Below are 11,085 nucleotides of genomic sequence, written 5' to 3' on the forward strand. Positions count from 1 at the left end.
AGTTTGGGGGTGACAATAGATAAACCTATCAATGGAACAAAATAGAGAATCTCCAAATAGATCTTTGCATGTATGGACAACTGATTTTTGACAAAGGTGGAACGGAAGTCCAGTGGAGAAGAATAGCTTTTCTAACAGTGCTGGAACAATTAGATACCTATATGGAAAGCTGTGAATCTTAACCCTTATTTCACATCTTACACATAATTCAAAACATTACGTAGACTTAAGAGCTAAAACAATAAAACGTTCTGAAGAAAATAGAGGGGAAAAATGAATCTTGAACTAGGAAAAAACGTTATAGGGGAAACAAGGGACAAACCATAAAATAAAATATTGATAGATTATACTTCATCAAAATTTACATCTTTTGCTCTTTGAAAGATAGCCTTTAAGGAAATGAAAAAGTAAACCATACATTGGGAGAAATATTTGCAATACACACACACACACACACGTATATCTCTGACAAAGGATCTGTATCCAAAATAGACAACTATTTTCCATTGCACACAAACTTTGTGGACACCTTGTACATTAAGACCTCTCATAACTCAATAAGATGTGAGATTACTTAAGGAAAAAAAAAACCCAGAGGGAGGCAAACTGTGAACAGATACTTTCCAAAAGGAGCAGTAGAAATAGTCAATAAGCACATGAAATCATGTTTAACATTACTAGTCATTTGGGCAATACAATGAAAATTGGCAAGGATGTGGAACACCAGAACTCTTACATATTTCTAGTGGGAACATAAAATGGTAAAAGTGCTTAGGAAAGCATTTTTGCAGTTTTTTGCAAAGTTAAACAGGCCATATGATCCAGTAATTTACCATATGATCCAGTAATTTCCCTGCTAGGAATGTACTAAGGTGTAACAAAAACATCTTTTTATAAGAACATGTATATGTAAGCGCTTATAGCAGCATTACTTATAGTAATATAACTCTGGAAACAAATTGTGGTATATCTATACAGTGGAATAGTACTCAGCAATAGAAATAAATGAATTGTTGATATATACAATATGGGTTAATGTCAAAAATATCCTGATAAATGAAAGAAGCCAGACTCCACCCACCAAAAAAATTTAAATATTGTATGTTTCCATTTATATGTTATTCTAGTAAAGGGAAAAATAGAGTGAAAAGGGATCAAAGTTTTCCTGGGGCTGGGGTAGGGTGGGGGTAGAAGGTAAGAAAGAATTGGCCACAAAGGGCCACAGGAAACTTTTGATAGTGACAGAAATGTCTAATATTTTATTGTGGAGGTGGTCAAATGACTGCATGCATTAATAACCCCTAATTATACATTTACTATGGACAGATTTTACTATATGTGAGTTATACCTCAATAAAGCTGTTTATTAAAAAAGATAAAAACTAATTTCTGCACCAATTTTTGCATCATAATTCTGAATGTAAATTCACTTTTCACCTGTCTTTGTTAGCTGGAAAAATTGGTTAGGAGACAAAATTAAAAACCACAGTAGGTACAGGGATATGGTAATTTCAAAATTCCATCCTAATAAAGCTGTTCGCAATGATCAGTACTATTTATAGCCCAAAAGTTAATTGTGTGAGAGATATCATAGGTCCTTTGCCTCTGTGTTCTGCCTTCAGAACTTCTGGCTACAAGAGCATAAATGGATTCCTTATTTATTGCCTTATTTCTTTACAGAATTTTAATGTGTTAATATCATCCAAGTAGATCCAATGGCCTCTCTGAAACCTTTTATGTGGACAGATGGGAAGGGAATAGAACAATCTCCTCTGGTCCAATTTTTTCCTCTTACTAAACATTTAAAAAGAAATCAAGATGCCCTTAAAATCCTTTCTTCTCTAGTTTCTTTAAGAGAGGGGTTAACAAAGCCCAGTAACACTCTTAAAGCTCTCCTGCTGCTAACGAGAATGCTACAGGGACTGTGCCATAAGGATTGACTCCTGACTGAGAGCTGAGTCTTTCTCAAGAGAAATCTGACAATTAAGAGCAGAAGTTGTCTCTGGGTTGTACCAATGATCACCCATCTGGGGTTCTGAGAAGGACTTTGGCAGAATATGGCCAAGGGGAAGCCCCTTTGTTACACAGATCTAAAACACCTTGTCCTATGGGGCTGATCAGAGCCAGAAAACTAAGAAGTGAATGTATTTTAGATTTATGGAACTGCACAAGATGCTCTCCAGAGTAAAGTATTTCTTGTTCTTTCTTCTTCTTTTTTTTTTTTTTTAGAGACAAAAGTCTCACTTTATCACCCACGGTACAGTGCCATGATGTCACAGTTCACAACAACCTACAGCTCCTGGGCTTAGGTGATTCTCTTGCCTCAGCCTCCCAAGTAGCTGGGACTACACAACGCCCAGCTATTTTTTTGTTGCAGTTTGGCTGGAGTCAGGTTTGAACCCTCCACCCTCAGTATATGGGGCCGGCCCCCTACGCACTGAGCCACAGGTGCTGCCCCAAAGTAAAGTATTTCTTAAAATTAATTTTATAAAGAAAAACATTATCAGTATCACAAAGGACTAACAAAACTTTGGCAACATTTAGGCTAAAATAAGCAATGACAATAAGGTGATAGGTATATAGGTATCTTTACCAAAGTTTTTCATTTAGTTTGCTTTCCCTTCCTTGGTAGATTGTGTAGCTGTGTTCCAGATTTGAGAAACATTCTCTTGTTCAGGTTATAGCTTTTGAAAATAACCCTGTCCTCCAGATGAGGAAGGGTTGGGTGCAGGATTAGAGACCAGAAGAGGGCAGTTCTACGGGGTGGTTCAGAGGACAGACTACAGCTAGAGGCCATTGGTCTTATTTAACCCTAACTCTAGTATATATGAGGTGTGTTGTACTTAATCTGTGTCTGTTTCCTCATGGGGAATAATAATGATGATCTACATATAGAATTGTAAAAGGATTAAGCAAAATAATATACATGAAAAAACTGAGAACAGTGCCAAGCACATAGAAAATGTTGTATTAATTAGGATTACCTGTAGTGGTGAGACAGAAACAAGATTGATGTTTCTTTTTCATGTAAACATAACATAGAGCGGTAAAGTACCCTCACACTCATTAGGGACTTCACCTCCTATTCTGTTTGTTGCTACATGTGCTTGCTTGGTGGCATCCTTCTAAGCAGCAGGATGAAGGAGGGATGCAAATTAATGGATGAAAGGGTAAAGGACACAAGCAAACTGCCTCTTAAGATTTTTTGAAAGTGGTCCCATGAACACTTCTGAATACATCTAATTGACCAGAGCCTGTTACAGACTCCATCTAACCTTAAGGTAGGCCAGAAAAGAACATTTTCAGGACCAGCCCCAAATAGGAGTAATTCTGTTCTCACAGAGGAAAAGGAGCTAATAACCAGTAATCTCTGTGAATGCTTCAAAAATGTTAGTTATTTTGGTTATTTACTCTGTTACTGAGATGGCTCCTAGATCCGACTCCAGACCTGATAGTTTTACTTAACTATGTGTGTGTTTGTTTTTTTTTTTTTTTTGTATGCACCACTCCATTTGAAGCTGCCATGGTAATTTGCACATTTATGGAACTGCCCATTAAAACATTGTTTTCTTTCCCCCTTTTTCTTTTTTTGTAGAGACAGAGTTTCACTTAATTGCCCTCGGTAGAGTGCCGTGGCATCACACAGCTCACAGCAACCTCCAACTCCTGGGCCTAGGCGATTCTCCTGCCTCAGCCTCCCAAGCAGCTGGGACTACAGGCGCCCGCTACAACGCCCAGCTATCTCTCTGTTGCAGTTTGGCCGGGGCTGGGTTTGAACCCATCACCCTTGGTATACGGGGTCGGCGCCTTGCTCACTGAGCCACAGCTGCCGCCCTCTTTCCCCCTTTTTCATGTTCTGCTCATAATGAGTGCAATACTGTCCCTCTCTTATACTGATACTTATAATTTTGAGATATTCTTTGTAATTTGTTCTATGCCTTTCTTCTTCAATTAGTCTGTTAAGAACTGATTGTGTTCCTCTCAAATTCACATGCTGAAGTCCCAACTCCTATTACCTCAGAATTTGACCACATTTGGAGATAAAATCTTTACAGAAGTAATTTGGTGAAAATGAGATCATTAGGGTGAGCCCTAATACAACCTGACTGGTATGCTTATGAGGTGATGAGATTAGAACACAGACACACCCAGAGGAAAGAGTATGTGAAGACACAGGGAGAAGATCTACTCTAAAGCCAAGTAGAAACACCTCAGAAGAAACCACTTCTTGACACCTTGGTCTCAGACTTCTGGTCTTCAGGCTTGTGAGAAAAATGTCTGTTGTTTAAGCCACCCAGTCTATGGTGTTTTGTTGTGTTAACTCTATCATATTGTTATAGTCTATGAGAGGGTTATCAAAGAACAAGGTGACACATTAGGAAGAGAGCAATGTGATAGGAGTTTAATTATTAAGGGTCTATTTGCCAAGTTGTGGGTGTGGAGGAACTGAAAGAATGGCGAAGTAACCTAGACAGCAGTAGAGCTGTTACCACCCATAGTCCAAAGTTAGAGGGAAAGGACTATTTATTTATTTTAGAGTCTTTGGATAGGACCTTTTATCAGAATCTTTTATCAAGATATACAGCTATTTTGAAGCAACAGGGTGATAAATACATTGACCTTGCTCTCTCTTTCCATTTCCCTGTCACACTAATGGAAATCAAATGGCAGCCAGAAAGCAATAATGTGGTCAGAATGCATGGAGGACAGCCTTCTATAAAGGATATTAAAAAAGACTAGAGAGGGGGGAGACAAGATGGCGGACTGAAGCCAGCTTTCAACAAAGGCTCCCGTCCAGAAGGAGAGTTAAGGGACAGGAATTTAGTAAGTATCCTGGTGGACTTGAGCCTCACCAAGAGAGAAGGCTGAAGAACGCACATCAACACCGCTGAGGCAAGTTGTGATCACAAGGACGCAAACAAAAGGTACAAAATCCACCACCAAGCGGACGGGAGTCCCCCTCCCCCATGAGACCGGCTCTAGAGCCCCACAATTGAACAAGCGGGCAGAAATTAAAGGCCCTCCCACTACACTCCACGGGAGAGACCTTCTAAAAACTGGACCTACCTCCCCTACTGGGGTGCCGTGGCGTTCTCCTGCCGGACATAGGGCTGAATAAAACTTTGGGAATCCTTTGCCGGCAACCCTGAATCCCCGGCGCTCCCCTCCCGCCCACTGAGGTCTGGAGGCCTGTCCCCCAGGACTTCAGATCCTTGGGTGATTTCTCAAGGGGAGTGGACAGTCCCCGAGTTGCGACTGGTCAGCGTTGACTCTGAGGCACTCCGAGTGAGAAGAGGGCACCGGGCTGAGGGGGAGTCACGCCTCGCGGCACTTCCCTGCGGTGCATGCACCAACCCTCCCCGGGCATACGGGGCCCAAGACTGAATCAGACTCTGGCCTCCCCGCTGAGAGCTGAGAACCCCTACTCTCACTCGGGGTCTGAGGGCCTATCCCCCAGGAGTTCGAATCCTTGGGTGATTTCTCAAGGGGAGTGGACAGTCCCCGAGTTGCGACTGGTCAGCATTGACTCTGAGGCGCGCAAGTGAGGAGAGGGCACCGGGCTGAGGGGGAGTCACGCCTCGTGGCACTTCCCTGCGGTGCAGTGCAGCAACCCTCCCCGGGCATACGGGGCCCAAGACTGAATCAGACTCTGGCCTCCCCGCTGAGAGCTGAGAACCCCTACTCTCACTCGGGGTCTGAGGGCCTATCCCCCAGGAGTTCGGCTCCTTGGGTGATTTCTCGAGGGGAGTGCACAGTGCCTGAGCTGCGTCAGGTCAGTGCTGACTCTGGGATACGTGAGTGAGGAGAGGGCACTCTGCTGAGGGGAAATCAAGCCTTGGTGGCACTTCCCTGCGGTGCAGTGCAGGAGCCCTCCCCGGACCGTAGTATTGCGTGAAACTGAATGAAACTCTAGCTTCCCCCCTGCCCCACTCCCAATCGGGGTCTGGGGGCCCATCCCCCAAGAGTTCTGATTCTTGGGGGATCTCTTAAGGGGTGTGGACCCAGCACAAACTGCGGCCGCTCAGTGGTGACTCTGGGGCGCGGGACAGAGGAGAAAAGGGTCGCCTGAGTGCCCACACCAGAGCAGCAGTTCCCTGGAGGTAGATCAATAGCTGTTTTTTCTTTAACGGCAGAACGCTCACTTCTGGATATTCTGAGGCCACACCCCCTGTCTCCCTGGGCAACCAGAGGAGGCCACCGGTGACACGGCTCACAAACCCGGAAGCCTCCAGGGCGGGGCCGACCCAGAGAGGTGTTCAGACGCAATTCTCCAGCAGCAAAGACGTTTGAACTCAAAACACCCCGTCTCCTGTAGGCGACGACAGGAACAGAGACAGAACCTCACAAAGTTGTCTGTTCTGTTCTGTTCTGTTAGCAGCATGCATCAGGGACGGGGCTAAGCCTGAGTGAACACCTCCTTCCCATCACCTGCATCAAACACTCAAAGATGTCAGGCCCCATCTCCTCCTGCTAGATAGCGGCAGTCTGCGGGGGCCTGGCAGACTTCCTTGCGATTCAGGCAGGTGCAAACCCCTGGAGTGTCTGTTCACTGCAGGCAACTGGGTTAGCCATCTGCAGAGATACCAGTGACTGGGTCCGACGGAGGGGCAAAGTGGGGAAGGAGACGTCAACCTTCCCAGACTGCTCTGTTTGCTGGGTGGCTCCTCCTGACTCCACGCTGCACTGGGGTGAGCTGTGTCAGAGGAGTCACCAGGCCCCTGTGATCCAGTTCCCAGAGACCTCTTGAACCCTTCCACCTGAGACAAGTGCCGATTGAGACAGTTGATTCGGACCTTTTGAACTGGGCTAATAGACTGAGGACTCTTCAGGCGGTGCCCTGGGTGTGCGATTGTAGGAAGGTTTGATTCTCCTTTTCCAACTGGGGCCAGAGGTGGGCAGGCGGGGTGACTTAATTGCTGATTTTTCCACACAGCTGAGACTTCAAGCCAGAGTAGAAGTTGCAATAGGATCGAACAGAAACCAGCTGAAAACAAGACAGAACCACTTTGCTCCACCACACCAGACAGGGCCCCAGTTTCTCAGGCCACAACACTGTACGGGCCCTCGATAAAACCCCAGGGGAAAAACCAAAAGGAGTAAACCATGGGGCGGAATCAGCGGAAAAACTCTGGTAACATGAATAACCAGAATAGATCAACCCCCCCAAGAAAAGATACGGCAGATGTGATTGAAGATCCCATTCATAAACAACTGGCTGAGATGTCAGAAGTCGAATTCAGAATTTGGTTTGCAGACAAGATTAATAAAATGGAATTAGGAATTCGAGGAGAAATTCAAAAACTGTCTCAAGAATTTAACGAATTTAAAGACAAAACCACCAAAGACTTAGACACATTGAAACAAGAACTTACAGCACTCAAAGATATGAAAAATACAGTAGAATCCCTCAGTAACAGAATGGAGCAAGCAGAAGAAAGGATTTCTGACATTGAAGATAAAGTCTTCGAACGCTCCCAATCTCTCAAAGAGGAAGAGAAATGGAGAGCAAAAACAGATCACTCACTCAGAGAGCTCTCAGATAATTCGAAAAAAAACAACATAAGGGTTATAGGAATATCGGAGAATGATGAAGTGGCTGCCAAGGACACAGAGGCCCTTCTACATGAAATTATGAAAGAAAATTTTCCAGACATGCCTAGAGAATCTGAAATTCAGATAGCAGACAGCTTCAGAACCCCAGCACGATTCAACCCCAATAAGCCATCTCCCAGACATATCATAATTAGCTTCACTAAAGTTAACATGAAAGAGAAGATTCTCAAAGCAGCCCGGCGAAAGAAAACTATAACGTACAAAGGTAAGAATATTAGAATAACTGCAGATCTCTCTGCTGAAACTTTTCAAGCAAGAAGAGGCTGGTCATCAACTTTTAATCTCCTAAAGCAAAAAAACTTTCAACCCAGGATCTTGTATCCAGCTAAACTGAGTTTCATCTATGATGGAGAAATTAAATACTTCAATGACATTCATATGTTGAAAAAATTTGCCATAAGTAAACCAGCTCTTCAGGATGTTCTCAGACCTATCCTCCACAATGACCAACCCAATCCTATACCACAAAAGTAAACTCACTCAGAAACTTCGGATCAAACTCCAACTTCCACACTGGCGAAAGGATTAAAAATGTCCACTGGACCTTTGAAAAACTCGATACCCAAAATTCCACCAGACTTATCAATACTCTCCATCAATGTGAATGGCTTAAACTGTCCTCTAAAGAGGCATAGGTTAGCTGACTGGATACAAAAACTCAAGCCAGATATTTGTTGCATACAAGAGTCACATCTCAACTTAAAAGACAAATACAGACTCAGGGTGAAAGGATGGTCATCCATATTTCAGGCAAATGGTAATCAGAAAAAGGCAGGTGTTGCAATTTTATTTGCAGATACAGTAGGCTTTAAACCATCAAAAGTAAGGAAGGACAAGAATGGTCACTTCATATTTGTTAAGGGTAATACTCAATATGACGAGATCTCAATTATTAATATCTATGCACCCAACCAGAATGCACCTCAATTTATAAGAGAAACTCTAACAGACATGAGTAACTTGATTTCCTCCAGCTCCATAATCGTTGGAGATTTCAACACTCCCTTGGCAGTGTTGGATCGATCCTCCAGAAAGAAGCTGAGCAAAGAAATCTTAGATTTAAACCTAACCATCCAATATTTAGATTTAGCAGACATCTACAGAACATTTCATCCCAACAAAACTGAATACACATACTTCTCATCAGCCCACGGAACTTACTCCAAAATTGATCACATTTTAGGTCACAAGTCTAACCTCAGTAAATTTAAAGGAATAGAAATTATTCCATGCATCTTCTCGGACCATCATGGAATAAAACTTGAATTGAGTAACAACAGGAATCTGCATACCCATACAAAAACATGGAAGTTAAATAACCTTATGCTGAATGATAGCTGGGTCAGAGATGAGATTAAGAAAGAAATCACCAATTTTTTGGAACAAAATGACAATGAAGACACAAGCTATCAGAACCTCTGGGACACTGCAAAGGCAGTTCTAAGAGGGAAATTTATAGCACTGCAAGCCTTCCTCAAGAGAACGGAAAGAGAGGAAGTTAACAACTTAATGGGACATCTCACGCAACTGGAAAAGGAAGAACGTTCCAACCCCAAACCCAGTAGAAGAAAAGAAATAACCAAAATTAGAGCAGAATTAAATGAAATTGAAAACAAAAGAATAATACAACAGATCAATAAATCAAAAAGCTGGTTTTTTGAAAAGGTCAATAAAATAGATAAACCTCTGGCCAACCTAATCAGGAAAAAAAGAGTAAAATCTCTAATATCATCAATCAGAAACAACAAAGACGAAATAACCACAGACTCATCAGAAATCCAAAAAATCCTTAATGAATATTACAAGAAACTTTATTCTCAGAAATATGAAAATCTGAAGGAAATAGACCGATACTTGGAAGCACGCCACCTTCCAAGACTTAACCAGAATCAAGTGGAAATGTTGAACAGACCCATATCAAGTTCAGAAATAGCATCAACTATACAAAACCTCCCTAAAAAGAAAAGCCCGGGACCAGATGGTTTCACGTCAGAATTCTACCAAACCTTTAAAGAGGAATTAGTACCTATATTACTCAACCTGTTCCAAAATGTAGAAAAAGAAGGAAGACTACCCAACACGTTCTATGAAGCAAATATCACCCGGATCCCCAAACCAGGAAAAGACCCAACAAGAAAAGAAAATTATAGACCAATATCACTAATGAATATAGATGCAAAAATATACAACAAGATCCTAACAAACAGAATCCAACAACACATCAAACAAATTATACATCATGACCAAGTTGGTTTTATCCCAGGGTCTCAAGGCTGGTTCAATATACGTAAATCTATAAATGTAATTCAACACATAAACAAATTAAAAAACAAAGACCATATGATTCTCTCAATTGATGCAGAAAAAGCTTTTGATAATATCCAGCATCCCTTCATGATCAGAACACTCAAGAAAATTGGTCTAGAAGGGACTTTTCTTAAACTGATAGAGGCTATCTACAGCAAACCCACAGCCAATATCATATTGAATGGAGTTAAATTGGAATCATTTCCACTCAGATCAGGAACCAGACAAGGCTGCCCATTGTCTCCATTGCTTTTCAACATTGTAATGGAAGTTTTAGCCACCGCAATTAGGGAAGAAAAGGCGATCAAGGGTATCCATATAGGGTCAGAAGAGATCAAACTCTCGCTCTTCGCAGATGATATGATTGTGTATCTGGAAAACACTAGGGACTCTACTACAAAACTCCTAGAAGTGATCAAGGAATACAGCAGCGTCTCAGGTTACAAAATCAATATTCATAAATCGGTAGCCTTTATATACACCAACAACAGTCAAATTGAAAAAGCAGTTAAGGACTCTATCCCATTCACAGTAGTGCCAAAGAAGATGAAATATTTGGGAATTTACCTAACAAAAGACGTGAAAGATCTCTATAAAGAGAACTATGAAACTCTAAGAAAAGAAATAGCTGAAAATGTTAACAAATGGAAAAACATACCATGCTCATGGCTAGGAAGAATCAACATTATCAAAATGTCCATACTACCCAAAGCAATATATACTTTCAACGCACTCCCTATTAAAGCTCCACTGTCATATTTTAAAGATCTTGAAAAAACATTACTTCGTTTTATATGGAATCAGAAAAAACCTCGAATAGCCAAGACATTACTCAGAAATAAAAACAAAACAGGAGGAATCACACTACCAGACCTCAGACTTTACTACAAATCGATAGTGATCAAAACAGCATGGTATTGGCACAAAAACAGAGAAGTAGATATCTGGAATAGAATAGAGAACCAAGAGATGAATCCAGCTACTTACCGCTATTTGATTTTTGACAAGCCAATTAAAAACATTCAGTGGGGAAAAGATTCCCTATTTAACAAATGGTGCTGGGTGAACTGGCTGGCAACCTGCAGAAGACTGAAATTGGACCCACACCTTTCACCATTAACTAAGATAGACTCTCATTGGATTAAAGATTTAAACTTAAGACAT

This window comes from Nycticebus coucang, chromosome 2 (assembly GCF_027406575.1).
Source record: "Nycticebus coucang isolate mNycCou1 chromosome 2, mNycCou1.pri, whole genome shotgun sequence".
Lineage (NCBI taxonomy): Eukaryota > Metazoa > Chordata > Mammalia > Primates > Lorisidae > Nycticebus > Nycticebus coucang.